The sequence below is a fragment of the Pleurodeles waltl genome, chromosome 12, assembly GCF_031143425.1.
Source record: "Pleurodeles waltl isolate 20211129_DDA chromosome 12, aPleWal1.hap1.20221129, whole genome shotgun sequence".
In the NCBI taxonomy this organism is placed as follows: Eukaryota; Metazoa; Chordata; class Amphibia; order Caudata; family Salamandridae; genus Pleurodeles; species Pleurodeles waltl.
This window is the reverse complement of record NC_090451.1, coordinates 119081068-119091046: the sequence shown is the minus strand read 5'-3', so window position 1 is coordinate 119091046 and position 9979 is coordinate 119081068. Positions and strand designations below refer to the sequence as shown.

General features: G+C 43.6%; 2 non-coding genes across 2 annotated transcripts; both read right to left on the bottom strand.

The window, feature by feature from the left end:
• Positions 1–6826: 6826 nt before the first annotated feature.
• On the bottom strand, positions 6827–6898 carry TRNAG-UCC (transfer RNA glycine (anticodon UCC)). Its single transcript has one exon. It is a non-coding gene; the product is annotated as a tRNA-Gly (tRNA).
• Positions 6899–7454: 556 nt separating this feature from the next.
• On the bottom strand, positions 7455–7526 carry TRNAW-CCA (transfer RNA tryptophan (anticodon CCA)). Its single transcript has one exon. It is a non-coding gene; the product is annotated as a tRNA-Trp (tRNA).
• Positions 7527–9979: the final 2453 nt, after the last annotated feature.

The window sequence follows — 9979 nt, the reverse complement described above, 5'->3', positions numbered from 1 at the left end:
AGGGGCTGGCTGTCTCGACTGATCCAGATTGTAGCCAATTTTAGTTGGGGATTACCCATGTGCTAGCTATTTTATAACTGGTGATTTCAACACGAACCAGTTTCAGGATACAATGGAGGCTCTTGAGGGTCCAGATTGTGGCAACCACCAGCTAATTCCTGAACAATTAAGGCCCCAGGGTTGTCTGCACTGCCCGCTGGTAGAATACTTAGTAATGCATTTTAACAGTATGGGTTTCAAAGTTTTGAATGGTCGCTTCCGTGATGATGCCCTCCCACGGTGGACAAGATCCGATGGTCGATCTCACCCTATTTAGATTACACCATCTGTAATATTGAATTGTTTCCCCTCATTGAAAGGTTTCTGATTTCCCCCCAGAGAGCGACCATTGTCCTCAAATTGTATCTATTAAATCAAGATTTTCTGCTCATGATGTCATGCGGACAGTGGGTGGTGGCGCTTGTTTCAAATCACTAAAGCGCATAAAATGGAATGCTTCTATTAGCGGTGCTGTACTGATTGAATGTATTAACTTTTTTAATTCTGAGGGATTGGGTTGTGTGTCCCCAGTTAAGTCGTGAGTCAAACTTTCTTGCCTTTTATGGTCAAAATTCCATCAATAATCGCGCAATTGTGCCCCATCCCGGTCTTTTGTTGTCTCCAGGGGAACCAAGAACTTAAAGAAAGCACGGAATAGGCTATCAAGGGCAATCAGGAAAAGCCCCGATTCTCAGTGTCTATTCATTGAATATAAACAACTGAGGAAAGATTATAGGAAGGCTGTTAATGATGACTATCAGACCTATCTCAGCCAGTTTTGGGTCAAATTTTTAAGTGCAAGTAGAGATTCAAACTCCACTAAATTTTGGTCTCTTGTCAATAATCTAAACAGTAACCAAAGGGGCTCAGGCATTGTTGACATTTCAGAAGGAGCGTGGGCGGCCTACTTGACCACCCATTTTTCAGATAGCGAACAGGCTGGGGAACCGTTGGATGAGGGGGCCCATAGATCTTTCGTAGTCTCATTTAAAATGTGTCCCCCATTTACAGGGTCTCCAATCTCCCCACAGGGAGTAAGGAAGTCTTTCCAATTATGCCTCCCCCACATCATCTCGAGGGCTAAGCAATTTGGTGCCCCCGGTCACAATGGTCTTCCACAGGCATTATTTAAGCAGGATCCCCTCCTCTGGGCCAACCATTTTGCACATTTGCTTGAACATTGCCTTTTAACTTCAACCATACCTGAGTCCTGGTGTGGTGCCATCCTTCATCCTCTATATAAAAATGGCTCAAGATCAGATCATGCCAATTTCAGTATGATAGCCCTGCTGGACAATGAGGCTAAGTTCTATGCCAGCCTTTTGTTGCAGGATCTTCGTGCTTGGGCTGAATCGAAGATACTAATTCCTATAATCCAAACGGCGTTCTCTGCTGGTTCAGGCACTTCAACTAGTTTATTAGCACTCTCTATCTTGATTGATAGGGCGATCTCGTCAGGCCTGATGCTGAATTGCTGCTTTGTGGACTTCAAGGCAGCATTCGATCAGATCCCCCGGAGTGCCCTATGGGCCAAACTACAAAGCTGGGGCATTCCCCCAGTTCTTTTGGGTGCCATTATAGAACTCCATACTAACACCTGGGTCCGTATTAAGCTTGGTGACGGGCGCTCCTTATCTAGGAAAATTCCCACCACTCGTGGTGTGAAACAGGGTTGTGTACTGGCTCCCCTTCTTTTTAATCTGTTCATTGCAGATATGTCAACACCTCTTGAAGCCATCAACTCTCATCCTCTGAAGATTGGTGGCTTCAGGCTTAGTCACCTGCTTTATGCCGACGACCTTGTTTTGTTTAGTTGCACTAAGATCGGCCTTCAACGGTTGCTCAACCAACTTGCGACGTAGACTGCCGCCAATCAGTTAAAAGTTAACTTGTCTAAAACAAAAGTGGTCCCCTTTGGGAGGAAAAAACATTCAGACTTTAGCTGGTACTATAAAAAACATAAACTTGTTTCCGACCAGTCCTACAAATATCTAGAGGTACATTTTGACTCCAGGGGCAGTTTTGTTAAACATAAGAAGGAAATGGAACGTAAAGCTGTGGCCTTGCAGATGGCCTTTTCCAAATTAGCTAAGGTTTTAAAGGGGCCAACCCTTCTTCCTTTAATGGATGTTATAAGAGCAAAAATTACTCCCTCGTTGGCCTATGGTCAAGAAATTCTGTTGGGCAAAGGCTCTTGCCTATTAAATAGGTTGGTTAATGAAATCTACAAGAGAGTCTTTCATGTTCCACACCTGGCCTCACTCGTGCAGGTACGGCTGGAATTTGGGCTTCCGGATTTTGTGGCAGTTGATGCAGGTGCTTTTTTAAAGTTGTGTTATAAAATGCGTCAGGCCTCGGACATCCACTTGGAGGCAGTCCTGTGGCAAGTAATTAGCTAGCCAAAATCGAAGTGCACCTATTCCCAATTTTTGGTTGAATTCAAACGGCGATTGGTTGCTGGCGATCTTTGGGAAAATATTCCCCCCTATTCCTTGTTTAAATCAGAGATTAAAAGGCTTATCCAACTGTATTCTTTTCATTCAGACTGCTCTCTTTTTGTCCATCTGAAGCATGCCTGGGCAGTTATTGGTTCCTTTAAGCCAGGTATGCCCTCCAGTTTTTTCTCTTGTACATACGGGTTTTGGTTGAAAAAGGCCTTTCTTGCCCTAAGGGTGGGTGACTGGGGTTTTTTAAAACACCGGCCCAAATGGCAGCTACCCCTCGGGGACAGCTTGACATGTAGAGGCTGTAGTGATGCGGACTAAACCATTAACCATGTGGTTTGTCTGTGCCCAACTCTACTAAAGGAGGGTAGACTCTTGCTCCTGAGCAAATGGATCGAATTAGGAGTCCGCTCCTGTCGACAAGCTATTATCCAGTCTCTGGACCCTGACAATCCAATGCTAAATGTGTTACTGACCAAATTTATTAAAATTGCACGATCTAAATTTAATGGCACTGCGAGCAACGAACACGTCTAGTTGGAATCTTTCCACGCTCTTGTCATTTTGCTCACTATTGGTTAGGATGAGGAGCTCCAACGGTATAAGCTGATGCTTAGCACAATTACTAATTCATGCACCATGCACCTTAAGGCTGTGCCTATGTATATTGCCTTGAGTTTTATGTGGGGTTTTCGGTTGGGTGATTTTATTTTATTTATTATTGGGAGAAACGTCTTTTAACATGTTGCATGGGCAACTTATGATGCTTTTAGTTTGAATTCAGTCCAGTATTTATTTTGATTGTCATTGATTGTTTTTTTTTTTTACTCTCCTTGTTCATTTGTATTGGATTGTATTATCTGTACAATAAATTATTACTTACTTTTTCTACTTACTAGCTTTATTTGTTTTAGGCTGTCCAGGTTGATGTTGTCCCTCCACACCAACTACCCTTGTTTTCATCCACAACTGTGCTCCTTTCTGTAAATAGGCCTGTAAATATTGTTCTTATTTTGTCACATTTGTTGTGCATTCAAAGACTGAGGTCAAATGTCAGGCTCTGTTTTCCAAGGGAGCTCAGTGTTTACTTTTCTTTCTCTGACTACAAAGTGAGAGGATTAATGTGACAATCTTGCTGGGTAGTGGGGGTGGAAAAGGGTTTTTACCACATGACAACATTTAAATGAACTGTGCAATTATTTCAGAATATATCAGAATTAGGAACACAAATGAAGTACATTTTTTGTTAATTTTGAAGTGTGTTGGAAACAAATACTTTAATATTATTACAAAAAAACATTACACCGGGTGATGCCATTTCCCCACATTTTAGTTTGTGCACTGTATAGTATTATTCGTAAAACTGTATGTCTGTGCAAATGTATTGCTCATTTCAATTAAGAATTTGTGTTGTCTGTACTGGCAGTGTGCTTCCAGACCATGAATACTCCACTCTACGCTACTCCACTCTACTCTGCACCACACCATGCCACGGAACTCTACTCTGCACCACTCCACTTTACACCACTATATGCCAGTGCATCTGCACCACTGCACTCTACTCCACTCCTCACTAGTCTGCTGTATAGCACTGCACTTCATGCCACTTTACTCTATGCCTCTCTACCCTACTCTGTACCACTCTACTCTATGCCAACGCACTCTAAGTCAATCTACTATACACTGCTGCACTCTTTGCCACTGCACTCTACACCACTCCACTATAGACCACTCCAATGTAGTCTGCACAGCTCCTCTCTACACCTCTCTAATCGACACCACTCAGAAATACTGCACTCTATGCCACTGCATTCCATGACAATACACTCTATGCCAATGGGCTTTCCTCTGTAACACTCAACTCTATGCCCCTGCACTCCACGCCAATCCACTGTACACCACTCTAATCTACTCTACACCACTGCACTCTATGCTACTGCACTCTACTCTACTTTACTCTATGCCAGTGGTTCCCAACCTGTGGTCCGGGGACCCCTGGGGGTCCGCGAAGCCTTCTCAGGGGGTCCGTGAGAGCCTAGAAAATTGAAAAATATTAACAAATATTGACAAATTAGGTCCCCAGCTTCCAGGAATGACTCAGACGGGGGTCCCCGGATTCCCATGATGATTCAGTGGGGGTCCCTGGTTTCCATTAATGTTAAAGTGGGGGTCCACAGAAATCAAAAGGTTAGGAACCACTGCTCTATGCCATTACACTCTATGCTACAGCACTCTACCCTGCACCATTCCACTCTACACCACTTCGCTCTTCCTTGAAACAATCTACACTATGCCACTGCATGTCACTGCACTCTATGCCACTCTACACCACTCCACTCTATGCCACTGCATTCTGCGCCACTCTACTCGAAACCACTGCAATCTATGCCTATGCACTCTACACAACTGCATGCTATGCCACTGCATTTTATGCCACTGCATTCTACCCTGCACCACTGTATTCTATGCTACTGCTCTCTATGCCACTCTATTTCCACCCCTGCACTCTGCAGTGCTCTCTCTGCAACACTGCACTCGTCATCACTGAACTCTATGCAACTCTTCTCTGCACTACTGCACTCTATGCCACTCTATTGTGCATCACTGCACTTTGTGCCACTACACTCTCCATCACTTCACTCTACACCACTGCACTCTACGCCACTACGCTCTGATCCACTGTACATCATTTCATTCACCAGTCTAACATATGCCACTGTATATACTACAACACTGCATTGTATGGCACTGAATTCTATGCCACTGCACTCTACACCAGCCCACTCTACTCTAGCCCACTCTACAACACTGCACTCTACTCTACCCTGCATCACTGCACTCTATGCCATTGCACTCTATACCTCTGCACTCTACTCTACACCACTGTACTCAATGCCATTGCACTATGCGCCACTCTACTCAACACCACTCTTTTCTACTGCACTCTACACCACACTATACCACTGCACTCTACAATACCTTACTCTGCAACACGGTACTATACGCCACTGAACTCTATTCCACTAAACTCTACCCTTCTGCATTCTATGTCAATGCACTGCAGACCACTTCACTCTGTGCCACTCTACTCTGCATCATTCCCCTCTAGCCATTTCACTCTGGAACAGTCCTCTCTACGCCACTGCACTCTATGCCACTGCACTCTACGGCACTGTATTATACTCTGCACCACTTTATGCCGCTCTTCTCTGCACCACTCTATTCCACTGCATTTTGTGCCAGTCTACTCTACTCTGCACCACTGATCTCTGTGGCGCTATACTCTACTCAATTCTACTCTACACCACTCCATTCTCCACCACTGCACCCTATGCCACTGCACTCTACTATGCAACACTCTAATCTACACCACAGCATTCTGTGACGCTGCATTGTACGCCTCTGAATTATTTGATGCTGCACTCTACACCACTGTACTCTGCAACACTCAATGCCAATTAATTCTACACCGGCCCACTCTACACTGCCACTCCACTGTACATGCCTCTACATGATCTACTCTACGCCACTCCAATATATATGACACTCCCAGCCACTCCACTCTTTGCCCTTCCACTCTACAACACTCTCCTCTACGCCCCTAAGTTTTAGCCATGCTGAACGACAGCTAGGCTCGTGAACAACTTGGCTTAAATACATTGGCAAAGCCAATAGCTCTTGCATAGGCAAGACCTATTGGCTTTGTCGATGTTTGTTTAATCTTCTTGCTGCAAAGTGTTGTTATAACACAAAGTATGTTTTTCTTACCTATTGCTCTAAACCCTAGCCTATGCTACTAAATATTATTAGCGCATGGGTGACTGCAGAACAACGCTCCCTTACTCCCCCAAATGAGTACTGTCCCCTAACCTACCTACTATACTTCAGGCGAATAACATTAATACCCGCAGGTCTCGCGCTGGGCGGGGGGTGGAGAGAAGCGAGCCCCTGGAGGCCCCCACCAGCCAGCAGACCGGCATGAGCTCTCCTGACGAGTCCGGGAGGGGCCTCTCTATTTACTTACTTTGCAGCGAAGGCCCCGCCCCCTTCCCCCCCCCCACCTCCCTACCTCCCGATCTCATGTTATATTACGCCACTGCTTTACCCTCTTGGAAACTAAAAACCTCATAATTTTTACTCCACTCAGTCTATTCTGTAACAGGAGAGCTATAGAGGCAGGAGCATTCCTGCATGTTTAACAGACGCTGCTACAGTCTTTCAATCGAGGTTCATGTTAAATACTTGTTTAGAAATTGATTTTATAACGAATAAACAAAGTTATGTAATTGTCAATGACAAGAACAGTCATTATAACTGCAGAATGGAAGAAAAAAATATGGAACTGCGTTGGCCGGGAATCGAACCCGGGTCAACTGCTTGGAAGGCAGCTATGCTCACCACTATACCACCAACGCTTGCCATAGAAACAGAGTATGTTCACAGCTACACATAGGCAGAAAACAGTCCGGCGATCTGTAGTGTATGGAGAGGAAGGAGTTACAGCTGCTTTGACCATTGTAAATCATGCAACGTTTTAATGGCTTTGGGAGTCACTCTCTGCATAAGAAATCTGCAAGTCCTTCTTTGCTTTCCTAAATTCTCTATCAGTTCAAGTTTATACTTGCATTTCCTGCATTCTCTACTGTTGGGTTTCAGTGTTATGGGCTTACAAGCTGACCTTCCAGCAACAGAATACGATATGCCATCGAGCCTCATTCTAATGTTTAATGCATATGCGACTTTATAAAGGCGATCCACAGTGCTTGCTCCCACCGCAAATAAAACTTCTCAGTTAATTCACTATGACATTTACCCGACTCATCCCTCGGTCCTGAACATAAACCATAACTCCTGAATTAACAGAGTTAAAATTACGTAGTATCGTTATGTTTGCTTTTTTCTTCCATATGTAAGTCACATTTTATAACAAGAAATAAATTACAAAAACTGTGCTGATAAAGAAAAATATATTGACCCCGACGTGATTTGAACACGCAACCTTCTGATCTGGAGTCAGACGCGCTACCGTTGCGCCACGAGGTCTCCTACCGGAACATGGCGCAGAAAGACTTACGGCATACATTTTAAAGTGCTGCAATGTGTTATTTGCCTGTAATTATTTTATTGTGCTGAACAGTACAAGACACACATTTTAGGTTCATTGCAACACAGCGTATGGGTGAATTCTGTTCCTGCTTTCCCAACGGGCTGCCTCTCAGTGGTCGTTCAGTTACAGTTCTGCGTCGCTTCTCCCACAATGAATACACCATGAGAGGCTTGCTGTCCCTGGGCTGTGCTTGTTCCTACAATAGCAAGGCTATCATTGGTGGATAAGTTGCATCCATTTGTCAGTGATGATCCCTCACAGCAGCACTCAGTGACCCAGTGGGAGCTGCAGGTTACCATATCCACAACTGTATAGCGCCTTCTACCATTGGTATACCACCGTAGCGCATTTTTGTTCTGGGTTTCTCTTGTACAGTTTTGTGTTGCTTTTTAGTAGGATGTAGTTAGTAATGCATTCTTGCTCATAACTTTCATTTACTATGGGTTTGCATTGGTGAACGTGAAAAGCGAGAAAGAGGCGAAGCATCTCAGCACATCACTGTACTCGCTCTAATTATGCATAAAATAATATAGGGGTCGAAATATGAACTCCCTGCTTGCCCTCAGCATATGCGTAATATTATTGGGAGCTGTTTCTTGGTCTTTTTTTGATCTCGCCGTTTAATATTCAGCACTGCATTAGCAAAGGTCTAGTGCCTGTTATATGTGAGCTCTGTGGCCAGGGGCAACGTCAATCCCCCACGTTAGCAACTACAGCGGGGGTGGGGTTCTTGATAGGCCTGCAAAGCAAACGAAAGGAGGGTGGGTGGGTGGCTAAGTGAAGGGCTAGAAGTATGGATGTGTGAGTGAAAGGGTGAGTTAGGAGATGGATGAATGAATGAGTGAAAGGATAGATTTAAGGATTGATGAGTGAAAGAACGGCTAGATGAGTGAAAGGGAGGATGGACAGATGGATTGATGGACCACCTGAAAAGATGACTGGATTTGAAAAAGATTGGATGGATGGATGAGTTAAAGGATGGATGTCTGAATGGATGAAAGGGAGGATAGAAAATGGATGGGTTGATGGATAGAATGAATGGATGGGTTGATGGATGCAGTGAAAGGGTGGATGAGTGAATGGATGAATGTAAGGATGGATGAGTGAAAGCGTCACTAATGAGTGAAAGGGAGGATGGATGATTGATGAAAGGATGAATGGATGAGTGAAAGAACGGGTGGATTAATAAATTGGATGGTGAATAGACTGACAGAGGAGTGAAAGCGTGGATGGATGGGAGAGTGAAAGGATGGAGAGATGATTGAAAGTTTAAATGGGTGGATGAGTGAAAGGATGCATGAATGAGTGAAAGGTTGGATGGAAGGAAGGACAACTGAAACGATAGACAGCTGAGTGAAAGGGTGGATGGATGAATAAGTGAAAAGAGGATGGATGAGTGAAAGGGTGGATGGGTCGGAGTGGAAAGATGATTAGACGAGTGAACGGGTATATGGAGGAATGGAAGAGTGAAAGGATGTATTTGGAGACAGAAGTTTCCAGAAGGTAAGGAGATCTTTGGTCTGGCGCAGGTGGTTGGGAAGAGGATAAGTGGTTCTTAACCTTATGACTTCTCAGAATCCCCTATGAATTATTACTGGAAGTCAGGGACTCAGTGTCTAATTTGTAAAGTTTGAGTGCCGGTGCCTGAAGCTCTGCTAAGAAGCCTGTGGCTGGTGCAATTACATTTCTGCACTGAATACCAAGGCTGGTGGTCTTGAATCCTCCTTAGACCTCCTTAATCTACTTCCAGACATGCTCTTCCCATATATCTCTCTCATGCACATTCCTGATTTCTCACTTTGTGATGGTTTTTCTGCCTTTCTCATACTCTGTCAATCCAATTTTGTGTGCTTTTCCATCTTGTGCTATCCTAAAAATCTAAATCATAAAAATAAGTGCCAATCACCAAAAATAAGTACCAATGGCCCCCATCGGGAACCCCCAGCTCAAATTAAGCACTACAAGGACCACTGCCTAAACAATTTCTATTATTTGAACCTCACAACATTACAGAAAAAATATAGAAACACGTATACATCAAACATATACACAAATTATTGAATATTTGAGTCACAAACAAAATTACACATTGAGGCCACCAGTCGTCCAGCAAATGAAGATAAGGATTTCAAACTAATTTTTAGATTTCAATTTCAAATTCATGCACATTTATAGAACATTTTCAATGCTTTCAATTTCTTTTATGTATGTGGACTTTTTAATATCAGTCAAACTTCTTCATAAGAAGACTTCCCGCACTCCGAAGTCCAAACACTTGTGTTTTTTATTTTTGAAATGTTTTGGTGCAATCAGCACTTTTGTCAAACAATATCCATACTCTACAGCTGAAAATATATAAATAATTCTAAAAGTAGAAATAACAAAAAGA